The following is a 10775-nucleotide window of genomic DNA, read 5'->3' as shown; positions in this document are numbered from 1 at the left end:
ACTACAACAAGGCTTCGAGACAGGTGACAGGGTAACAACAGCATGCCATGTTGTAGAACATCACACGAAATCAGAATTTTCTGTAGTCATACTTTGTTCTAATTACCGTCTGGGGTTGATTATCAAGGTAATTTGGAGGTAATCGTACGTAGGACGGACGCACTTCTCTCGAAGAAGGTCGCCCAGTTGCGCTATTTGGTGATCATACATAATAGAAAAACACAACGCAGATAATAAACTCGGGCAGGCCCAGTTGCAAAATTCAACAGAATACGACGACATAACATTCTGATGTCCTGTCCTTATTTCGGGACATGGCATGCCGTTGTTACGCTGTCGCCTGTCGCGAGGCTGTGTTAGAGGTCTTCTGCGCCAAAGCGTTTCTGTAGTGGTACAACGGACTTCTCGCGTTAGTTCAGGAACGTTTCTGTCGTGACAATTCGGTGCCTGTTTAGACAAGACATTTTTTCTGAGGTATTGCAAACATTTGTTGTGGTACTTCAGATCGCTGTTGTAGCGACACAAGCGCGACAGAATTCTCTTCTGTTGTCACCGCAGAAAATGTCGGTCACGCAGTTAAAGAGTCTGGCCGAATCAGGAAGCTGTAGTAACTACCGAGAAATCTCGTCGTAACAACACCAAGTGCTCGTGTCATTTTCAACTGCGAAACAAAGAGGGGATGACGCAGGTACGGTTTCTTCTGTTATTGCTGTTTGAAAAATTACCAGGCGAAAATGGGGCGCTACCGTGTACCAATATTGTAATAACTTCTCGTTACGTCGATAAAAGAACCATGCTACACCGACGTTCCAGCCCATACCCACTCTGTTTCGCGACGTCACTCGTACGACGGATCTGATTGGCTCTTGAGCGTTGGTACCGGAGAATGAAATGCGAGCGTCCGGGTTTGTGGCGGCACCTGGGGGTGCAGCAATCTACCAGAGAATCGCCGAGGTCAATGGCGCGCCGGTGGATGATGGCGGAATGGGAGGCTTAACCCCGACCGTGTGGCGAACACGTTCAGAATAAAAAGCACAGTTTGCAAGGAGGGTAGAATTTAACTGCCTGTAACTCCTTTGAAGCAATGGAGTTATGACAACTTATTGTATAAATGATCTACTCTAGCTATAGCGCCACGCTTGCATACATTCAAAACCATTTAAAGGGCCAGTTAAGCCTAATGGCACATATCACATTGCCCCTTTTTTGCGAATAATGCACCCATTCGCTGGTACATCAATCAGTATAGGAACGTGACGCATAAAATGCGCTCACCTGTTAAAATGGCAGAAAACCTGTCGAAGCAAAACAGCGGTTTTACGAGGACCAGCGCGGTTCACGTCGGAAAGCTTTGTCAGCCTTGAGAACAGGTAGAGTAGAGTAGAGTAGAGCCTGGAAGCTGTGGCTCATACCCACACTGGGGGATTGGCCAAGAACCGGTTAGTTTTTAAAGGAAAAATTGAAATTGAAGTTCAAACTTTGTTTAATTAATACGAAAGAAGTATAAATGAATTAGAGTTAAAATTATACTACTAATAATAATATAGAATAGAATTGAATCAATAAAACCGATAATTTTGGTGAAAAATAGAAATAATATTTTGGAAAGGTAAATTTTACAATCTAAATCTTTTTGAACCTTTAAGAAACTCCTGCAATGCATCAGCAATCTTCCCGTCACTGTGGCCCAGAGAAAAAGCCCCGAAAGACAGCACATTTTGTTCATTTAATTCTAATCTAAGCAGACGGAAAACAACACCTAAGGTATTTTTGCGCAAGGTAGAGTACCTCTTGCAGGAAATGAGAAAGTGCTTCGTTGTCTCATGTATTCCGCAAAAAGGACAATTAGGCGATGCTGCCAGACCAGCTCTGTGTAGATAAAAATTTAGATAGGGAGTTTGACAACGTAGTCTTGTGATTGCGACTTCTATTGCTCGTGATTGACATACTTTACTATTCCACTGATGATTTAAATGCTGGAATTCTAATATGGTCGTTAATGACGGTGCGGAAAATTCTTCTAACATCATTTTCCTCCTAAATCTAGCACCTGTAATGAATTTGGATGCGGGCAATACCTGAATTACCGGGCCATTCAATGATGACCTGGCTAGCGCGTCTGCCATTTCATTCATAAATATGCCCTTATGCCAGGAACCCACACTAATTTGATGAACTTTATGTGCAGTGGAACTAATGATTTGAACGCATCCAAAACATACGAGTCCTCGTTTGCCGTGAGGGAGGAACATACTGATAGTGAGTCCGTCAAAATTATTGCGGAGCTTATTGATGCTTCTAATTTACGTAAGGCTAGACTGATGGCTAAAAATTCTGCTACAAAGATGGGCACAAAATCTGGAAGGCGAAGTGAAAACGACCAGTCTAGAGTAGGAGAGAAAATTCCAATTCCACATTTTTCTTCATTTTGGGAAGCATCCGTCGCTATCACTGTCTTAATTGGCATATGCTCCAGGTAATCACTTAATATATCGTGCAATAATCGGTATGACATTAGTTTTGCATTTTTTGGAAAAATGTCATCAAACTGTATTTTAATAGAGTTGTTACTATTACTGATTATACCCAGATCATTAATTTGAACGTGACCGTTATAATAAAATTAATAATGATGATGACTGCGATTCCTTCTTTATTGACAAGAATCCTTGATTGGTGGATAGGTCATGGGGCTTATTATTATAGTCGACCAGAGCATAACGGTAGAAAACTTAATTTTTGCTTTTAGTCCACGACTTAGAGGCCACGAAATCATTGTTCAGTAAGAGTGTAATGAACCGGGCGCGACCCTTTGCATATGCACGTAGAAGAGGAAGACGAAGAGTCGTGTCGAAATTGGGAGTGACAGGGATTTTCCTGGCGCAGCGATTTATCTAAGTGAAGAATGATGAAAGTGGCCGTGACGAAATTTCGCTGCCGCATTAGCTCCCTCAATTTTTACTTGCATAGAGCAGTTTTGGTGACCTTCTCTCTGTACCTCTTCTGTAATGAGGAGGAAACCATTGTTCTATTTCTTTTGCATCCTGTTGCCGGTTCACAACATTGAGCAAAATAATAACAAGCACCACCTCTTCGAAAAATGGGCCTGGAAGTATCAGAACCGGTTATTCTTTCTTATGGGACCACTAATCTGGGGTATACAGTGACAGGGACGTTTTCTTAGACATTGAGGAATTTATCAGCGAGACTAAAATAATATCTAGCCAAATTCTACCGGCTTTAAATATTTCAGCGGTAATAATTGGTACTTCAACTTTCTATATTAATTACCTATAACTTCTAAGAAAGATACACTATAGAAAATATCGGAAAAATTCACCCACTGCTAGGCCGATCCCCTGCATTGGGTATGAGCCATGCTCAGAGGAAAACAACAACGACGGCAGTGTATGCATGTGCCTTGTTATTTCCTTGTTAATTATTCACAATAAAAATTTGGTACAAAATTGTATTCCATATGATTTACTCATTCCTGTTTTTATAGGTACATAAATTAATAATTCTTCACTTTTTCTATATACCGTACACGGCCGATTAGTGCCTTTTCCTTTGTCTAAATTCTAAATTTCCCCCTTATATTAACCGCCGGTTTCACTGCCAATCCTCTGTACTGGGTAAGAGCCAAGAATTAAGGGTCAGGCAAGCAAGCAAGCAGGCAAGCAAGCAAGCAAGCAAGCAAGCAAGCAAGCAAGCAAGCAAGCGTGTTGCTGACAGTCATTGCAATGCCCTACGCCATTAACAGCGACAAACCTCGTCACAACACACATGGTTGAAAATAGTTACAATGGCGGCGATAAATATAATGGCATCTTATAATGCCACGAGCTCACACAAAGGTCCAGAATAAAACGACTGTGCGGATGAACATCTTACGCAGAAATCTCAGCCTGAATGAATGTTGCAGTTACTGCAACATTCAGTTTTAGAATAGCGTACGCAAAGCTTTGCGCAGGCGTTTGTCGCCACCGCGCATATGTCATGCGCCATTCTATTGTAGGCCCCTGTTAAGTGACGGAAATGCGGGCGACCGCAAAGAATGCTATTTTTGCGTACGCTATTTTAAAACTCTCTAAGGTGGTTCACATTAGGTAGTTTTGTATTTTAGATACATTTGACAGTTTTGAATTTATTTTTGGATTTTCGATGTTTCCCTTCGTTCCCGCAAAATTGATTTTGCATTCATTTACGACGAAAAAGGCAAGGCTATACCCTTCAGGAATTGTCGATTCTTCGATTTCTCGAAGCTTCGCCGCAACCTGACCCAGTCAATTTCCGGCTCAATTTTTCAAAAAAGGTAAGCCTTTGGACATTTTCAATTTTCCATGTTTCGCTTCTTCCACGAAAATCAATTTTGCTTTCATTTATGACGAAAACGGTCAGGCTATACCCTTCAGAAATCGTTGATCTTTCGATTTATTGAAGTTTCGCCGGAATCTCAACAAGTCGATATTTGGCTCAATTTTCCAGAAGAAGGTAAGCCTCTAGTCTTTGGAAATTTTGGAGTTTGAATTTTTCAATTCTTCCAGCAAAATCGATTTTGCTTTCATTTACGACGAAAAATGTTAGTCTATACCCTTCAGAAATCGTCGATTCTTTGCTTTATCGACGCTTCGTCGCAACTTAACAAGTCGAATTTTGGATGCATTTTCGAGAAAAAGGTACGTCTTTGGAAATTTTGGATTTTATATGTTTCGCTTGTTCCAGCAAAATTGATGTTGCTTTCATTTACGACGAAAAATGACAGGCTATACCCTTCAGAATTCGTCGATTCTTCGATTTCTCGACGCTTCGTCGCAATCTGACCCAGTCGATTTTGGGGTCAATTTCCCCAAAAAAGTAAGCCTACGGCCTTTGCAAATTTTGGGCTTTCGATGTTTCGCTTCATTCTCGCCAAATCGATTTTGCTTTCATTTACGAAAGCGCATTGCACAGCGGAGGCACGCGCGTTTTTACCGTGGACTCCGACATCAGGGCGCGCACTCCGCTATGCGGCTTAAGAGGTTAATTTACCGTATAGTCATGTGTTTGCCAATGGTACATAACAACTGCGTGTTTGTAAAGGGGTAAAAGACGAGAGGGACGACCAGAGGATGCGTTTTTTTCATGGCACACACTGATATCCGCTTATGTCCATAGACATAATCATAATCAATCAATCAATCAATCAATCAATCAATCAATCAATCAATCAATCAATCAATCAATCAATCAAGCAAGCAAGCAAGTAAATTTGAGTTAACAATGGGCTAGTCAGTTAACAGGACAACGTTATTTGCGCCGATCTGTCCAGTACGTTCTGTAGACTTGCACAAAGAAAGTTGATCGTAATCACTCACTCAATCAATGAAACATCTTTGATGCAGGTGAAGCTTCTAGTCGAGGCCAACAACGGCGTGTATAGCGCCCTCATCCCGTTGCACGTGCGCGACGGTCGGGGCACCCTGCAGCCGCCGCGGGCGCCGATGTTTTCGGACATGGTCAGTACGGCTACCTCGACCAGCCTCTCGAGTCGCAAGGGCCTCGGTGCCATCTGCAAGAAGGGGCACCTGCGGAAGCAGAACACAGACCCCGGGTAATTCAACAAGGCACGTGTTTACTAACTATTCAGGTGCCGCGCGTTCACCCAACGCGGCCTATATCTATTGTAAATGTGCCGTTGGTTCGCTATCTAGAACCATGTTTAACTGCTTTATTCAAGTACAAAGTTGAAAGGGGCACGAAGGTGACTTCCCAGGCAGCCCGCTGGCATTGGGCCGATATTGGCACAACAGTGGCAAACATTGGCGCATGTATTGGTCCTACATCGAACACACATAACATTATCATCATCATGAGCCTGTCTACGCCCACTGCAGGGCAAAGGCCTCCCCCATGTTCCGCCAATCAACCCGGTCCTGTGCTTTAATCTCTTAATCTCATCTACCCACCTAATTTTCTTTCTCCCCCTCACGCGTTTGGCTTCTCTTGGAGTCCAGTCAGTTACCCTTAATGACCACCGGTTATCCTGCCGACGTGCTACCTGCCCTGCCCATATCCATTGAGGACGACGCAGCGAGCGATGGAAAGGAAAATTATAGGTGTAACCTTAAGAGACAGGAAGAGAGCAGAGCGGGTCAGGGAACAAACGGGCTTCAAGGATATCATAGTTGAAATCAAGAAGAAGAAATAGATGTGGGTCGGGCACACACAACAGCGCTGCTCGAAAAAAACGCGGACAAAGAAAGGCAAGTAATAGGACGGCCCGCAAACTTCAGCTGTAATTCAGGAAGCCAAAGCAGGCCACTATAAATGCACATCATCCTGACACATCCCTCGAAAGAACCGATACAGTAATAAGAGCTTTGCGCGAATTGTGAGATACTAACATGACGACTTGGTTTTTTCGGTAGCGTCAGAGACACTACCGAAAGAAAAACCAAAATCAAGATAACTCACTTTCTGTAGTTTTCTGACAAGCAAAAAAAAAAATAATTTCCTATACGACAGTGTGTCAAAATTTTGTAAACCTTTCGATACCGTATCATTTTTGAGGCAGGTGTCAAGACGATATGTATTCATATTGGCCTGATTTGGCTTTCTGAATTACAGTTGAAGTTTGCGCCCTTCCTGTGTAGTTGCTTTTCTACGTCTATGTTTTAATGCGACTCAGGCACTTTGGGCACTTCTATCTATCTATCTATCTATCTATCTATCTATCTATCTATCTATCTATCTATCTATCTATCTATCTATCTATCTATCTATCTATCTATCTATCTATCTATCTATCTATCTATCTATCTATCTATCTATCTATCTATCTATCTATCTATCTATCTATCTATCTATCTATCTATCTATCTATCTATCTATCTATCTATCTATCTATCTATCTATCTATCTATCTAGCCGCCTACATCTGGGCGCTCTCCCGGTCGTCTCCATAGGTTGTAATATACCAAAATTTGCATAGCACACAATGAGTGTATGACGAACACGATTCACTGGTGATGAGATGAATAACGCAAAATACCTCTCGCATACGTCATGACACTCTTTCCCTTAGTCACGTGTGGCACATAACCGCATACCAGAGTTCTTGTCATGCGGGTATGTGCCACAGGTGATAAGTCTCAATCAACGCAGTAACCGCGAACATACACGTTGACACGGACGGAAAGCGATAATAATAGTAATTGTTGGGGATTTACATCTCAAAACCACGAGATGATTATGAGAGATACCGTAGTGAAGGGCTCCGGAAATTTTGACTATCTGGTATTCTTTAACGTGCACTGACATCGCACAGTACACGGGCATCTAGCATTTCGCCTCCATCGAAATGCGACCGCGCGCGGCCTGGGTCAAACCCGCGACCTTCCGGTCAGCAGCAGAGCACCGGAACCGCTACACCACAGCGACCGACGCAAGGAAAGTTACGGAGCTGAAGACAGAGCACCCCTGGAAGCCGCGGGGCTACGATCCACTCGTCCATGTGGCCCGCAACGTCAACCCCGTGGATTACAGAAAAACCGGGGTAAATGCTTCCTACAATAACTCTGCCGAGAGGAGCATGTTCCTCATTATTACCGGTGACTTCGGCATTGATTTATCAAAACCCGTCAACGCCTGTTTCTCAGATGGCATGAAAGAGTGCTTGGATGTGGACAGGCCATCACAAGACCTCGGTGCCACGTCCAGAACAGGAGGCATCATAGATCACTCCTTCGTAACAGCTATGCGCGGCTTCCACAAGTTCTACTATACCTCGCACTTCATTACACTTAGAGCGTTCGTAGCCGCGATCACGAACGGATCCGATAACAAGTCCTGTCCAGCTGCTGGTGCACACTGATCAGGGTGACGATGACCTCATTTAGAACTACCAAGAAATCCTTCCACACATGCACACGGGTCCCTGAAACGTGCGTGCGTTCTCCGTCATAAGGGTTACGTATAAGCATAACAACTCTAACGCAACTCTAACAACTGCAACTGTGATTGTAACGTACGTGCAGTGCGCCTGCGCGTGCCACTTGGTGTGTATATATCGGTAGAAACTTTTCTGAACAAAGCTTTGTTGCGAGTAGCGCCTGTCCTGTGCACCTGTGTTCCTTCACTGTCCTATTCGAATTCGCGCTAGTCCAGCATTGAAGAATATAAGCCCGACATATCAGCTTACCGCGTCTGGTGTTGGTAACACCCGTGTTGCTGTTTTCATTGTTAAGCAACTGTAAACAACTGGTTATATAACACATGTGCGACTCGTCAAAGTATGTGTGTGCGTATACCAGTTGCACATTTCTCTAGCGTGATTCCGTAATGGTTCGCTCAATATGAAAAATTGCGACATTCACCTTCCTGCGCATGCTTCGCATAACATCGATTCCCATGGTACGTGGGATCTGCCGAATGTTTTTTCGCGCAGCCCTCCTGTATGTGTTCAACAGTGCACCAACTGACTCAGATAAGAACTTTACTGGTCCTTTATTAACAAAATATGTTGCGGGGCTACTTCATTCATAATCTTCAAAATTGGTTAGCGCAAAATTGAACAGGACTAAGATGGAGCACAGATGTACAGGCATCTGTGTTCTTTCTTAGTCCCGTTCGATTTCGCGCTATCCAATTTTGAAGATGGTCCTGCATTCATTTTTGTAGTCTTGCTGCACCTAAAGGTGCGTTGGTCCATTGTTATAATCCCATGACGGCCCAATGTTGGCAAAGATGGCTTTAGCCTATATTGCCCGTCTAACAAAGCCCCAATGTTGGCAATGATGGCTGCGCCATTACTTGATGGTAGTACCAATATCGTACGCTGGCTAGCAACGATTGACCATCGTTGGCATCCTCACAGGATGACTTTGCCAATAGTGCTTTTGTAGTGGCTTCTCTAAGCCTTAATTAGGCCATCGTTTGTCAACGTATGAACAATACTGGCCCAACATCAGTGCTGCCTGGATTCGTGCTTTTCCTGAAATATTCTACATTCACTAAGTACAGAAGCCACCGGGGACATCACTAGCGGAGGGTGGTTGGCTAATTTGCGTTCACTCCCTACCCCAGAACTTGCACATGAAGTATACCTTCGTGTACAAGTTCTGTAAACGAAGGCGTACATAACTTGTACAACGACTCTTTAAAGGTCAACATACTCTTTAAAGGTCATGGCGGCTAAACGTAGTTGACAAGTGCAAAAGTGTTCATAACACTAAATGCTCAAGCGGAAAGGTATGTCATGCAATACTACACGCCACATCCATATCGCTGCGTTACAAGTAACTGTTCCGCAAACACGACTTTGGTGTTCCCTATTATATGCTCACGGCTGCCCACTGTTGGAAACATTTTTTGAAGCTTGTTTGATGTCTTGTTCGTCTAACAGATCACACGGCTATTTGCATGTCTCATGGGCAGAATAAACCGGGTAATGTAAATGAACAGTGCGTAATACAGGCAACTCTGTGAAGTATGTGTGCTTTGAGTTCGTTCTTGTGTCTTGGCATGTGTTAACACGACTCTGACGACCTGCAACTCAATTTGACGCAGGCTCGGGCCCTGAGCAATAACGGCGAGAAGTCTACCCGGTCGCTGACGGGCCTCCAGCGGGACGCCGAGGTTGTTTTCGTGCCCAAGGGCACGGCCGAGGCGCCCCTGCTCTCTCCGGCCTCGCGACCTGGTCTCCTGGACTTTCTCAGGGATGACTCGGTACCGGGCGACCTGTGGCGTGCCATCAGAGAACCGGACCTGGGTGTCGTACACCCGGACTCCGGGCTTGGAGAGCATGAGTCGACCACGCGAGCATGTTCGAAAGACCGTGCTTCAGCAGCGTCGCATTCTGAAACTCCATCTCGGGCATGCTTCTGTCCCTGCCGTCGTGTCATCTCGACGATAAAGAGGCAGGCAGCATCGCCTTGCCCTGCGAGAGTGTCGTCGACTCCATCGGCTCTGCGGGTAGCCTGGCCCAGAGGCAGAGCGTCCTACCCTGGGAAGATGTCGAAGACGTGTACTACGAGGAAGACGAAGAGGATGAGGAGGAAGAGGGCAACGGGACGCCACTGGCGATCGTGGTGTTCCTGCCGGCTCACGAACTGGCCGAGTACGTGGATCTCTTCTCCAGAGAGAAGGTGAACCTGGACGCGCTGACGCTCCTGGGCGAGGAAGACCTCAAGACCATGGACGTGCCCCTGGGACCTCGGAAGAAGCTGCTCAGGGCGGTCGAACAGAGACGGGTCGTTTTCGAAGACCCCGGAGAAGTGGCCGACTCAAGGCCGTAGAGGTCGAGGTCGTTGTGGTCCGGAGGGGCCAGGCAGAAGACCCGAGAGACAAGTCTTGAAAAAGAGTTGCTTCTCGTCGCCTCACGTGTGGCGTGTGATCGTTGTGCGTGTGTGTGATGTGTGCTGCAGCTTCTGAGAGCGATTCCGAATCGCTGGATTATGCGAGGCAAATGAACAACCGTTTGTTTTTTTCGACACTCTCCTGTATTCGAAGCGACTTGGAAACGAACTAGCTTTTTTGTCTCTAGAAAAGCTTCAAGGACTGAAGAAAATGTGTTCGGTTGGCATGAACTTCCGCGTGTTTGTGTAATGCGATTGGGAGCCATCGAAGCATCTTCATGATGTACTGTAGAAGTGACGAGATTCGGGTTAGCTGGTGTACGTTCATTATAGCAGTGCAAAAAAAGGACAGGACAAAGGAAGTAAAGCTAGGACAAATGCCGACCCACCACTTGCCCTGTAGCTTTCCTTCATTTGTCCTGTCATTTTGTGCGCTGC

At 45.0% G+C, this 10775-nt stretch overlaps 1 pseudogene; it reads left to right on the top strand.

The window, feature by feature from the left end:
• Positions 1-679: 679 nt before the first annotated feature.
• LOC119399167 (Usher syndrome type-1G protein homolog) lies at positions 680-10497 on the top strand (annotated as a pseudogene).
• The last annotated feature ends 278 nt before the right edge of the window (positions 10498-10775 follow it).

The sequence above is a fragment of the Rhipicephalus sanguineus genome, chromosome 7 (assembly GCF_013339695.2).
Source record: "Rhipicephalus sanguineus isolate Rsan-2018 chromosome 7, BIME_Rsan_1.4, whole genome shotgun sequence".
NCBI lineage: Eukaryota > Metazoa > Arthropoda > Arachnida > Ixodida > Ixodidae > Rhipicephalus > Rhipicephalus sanguineus.
This window is presented reverse-complemented; position numbering and strand designations above follow the sequence as displayed.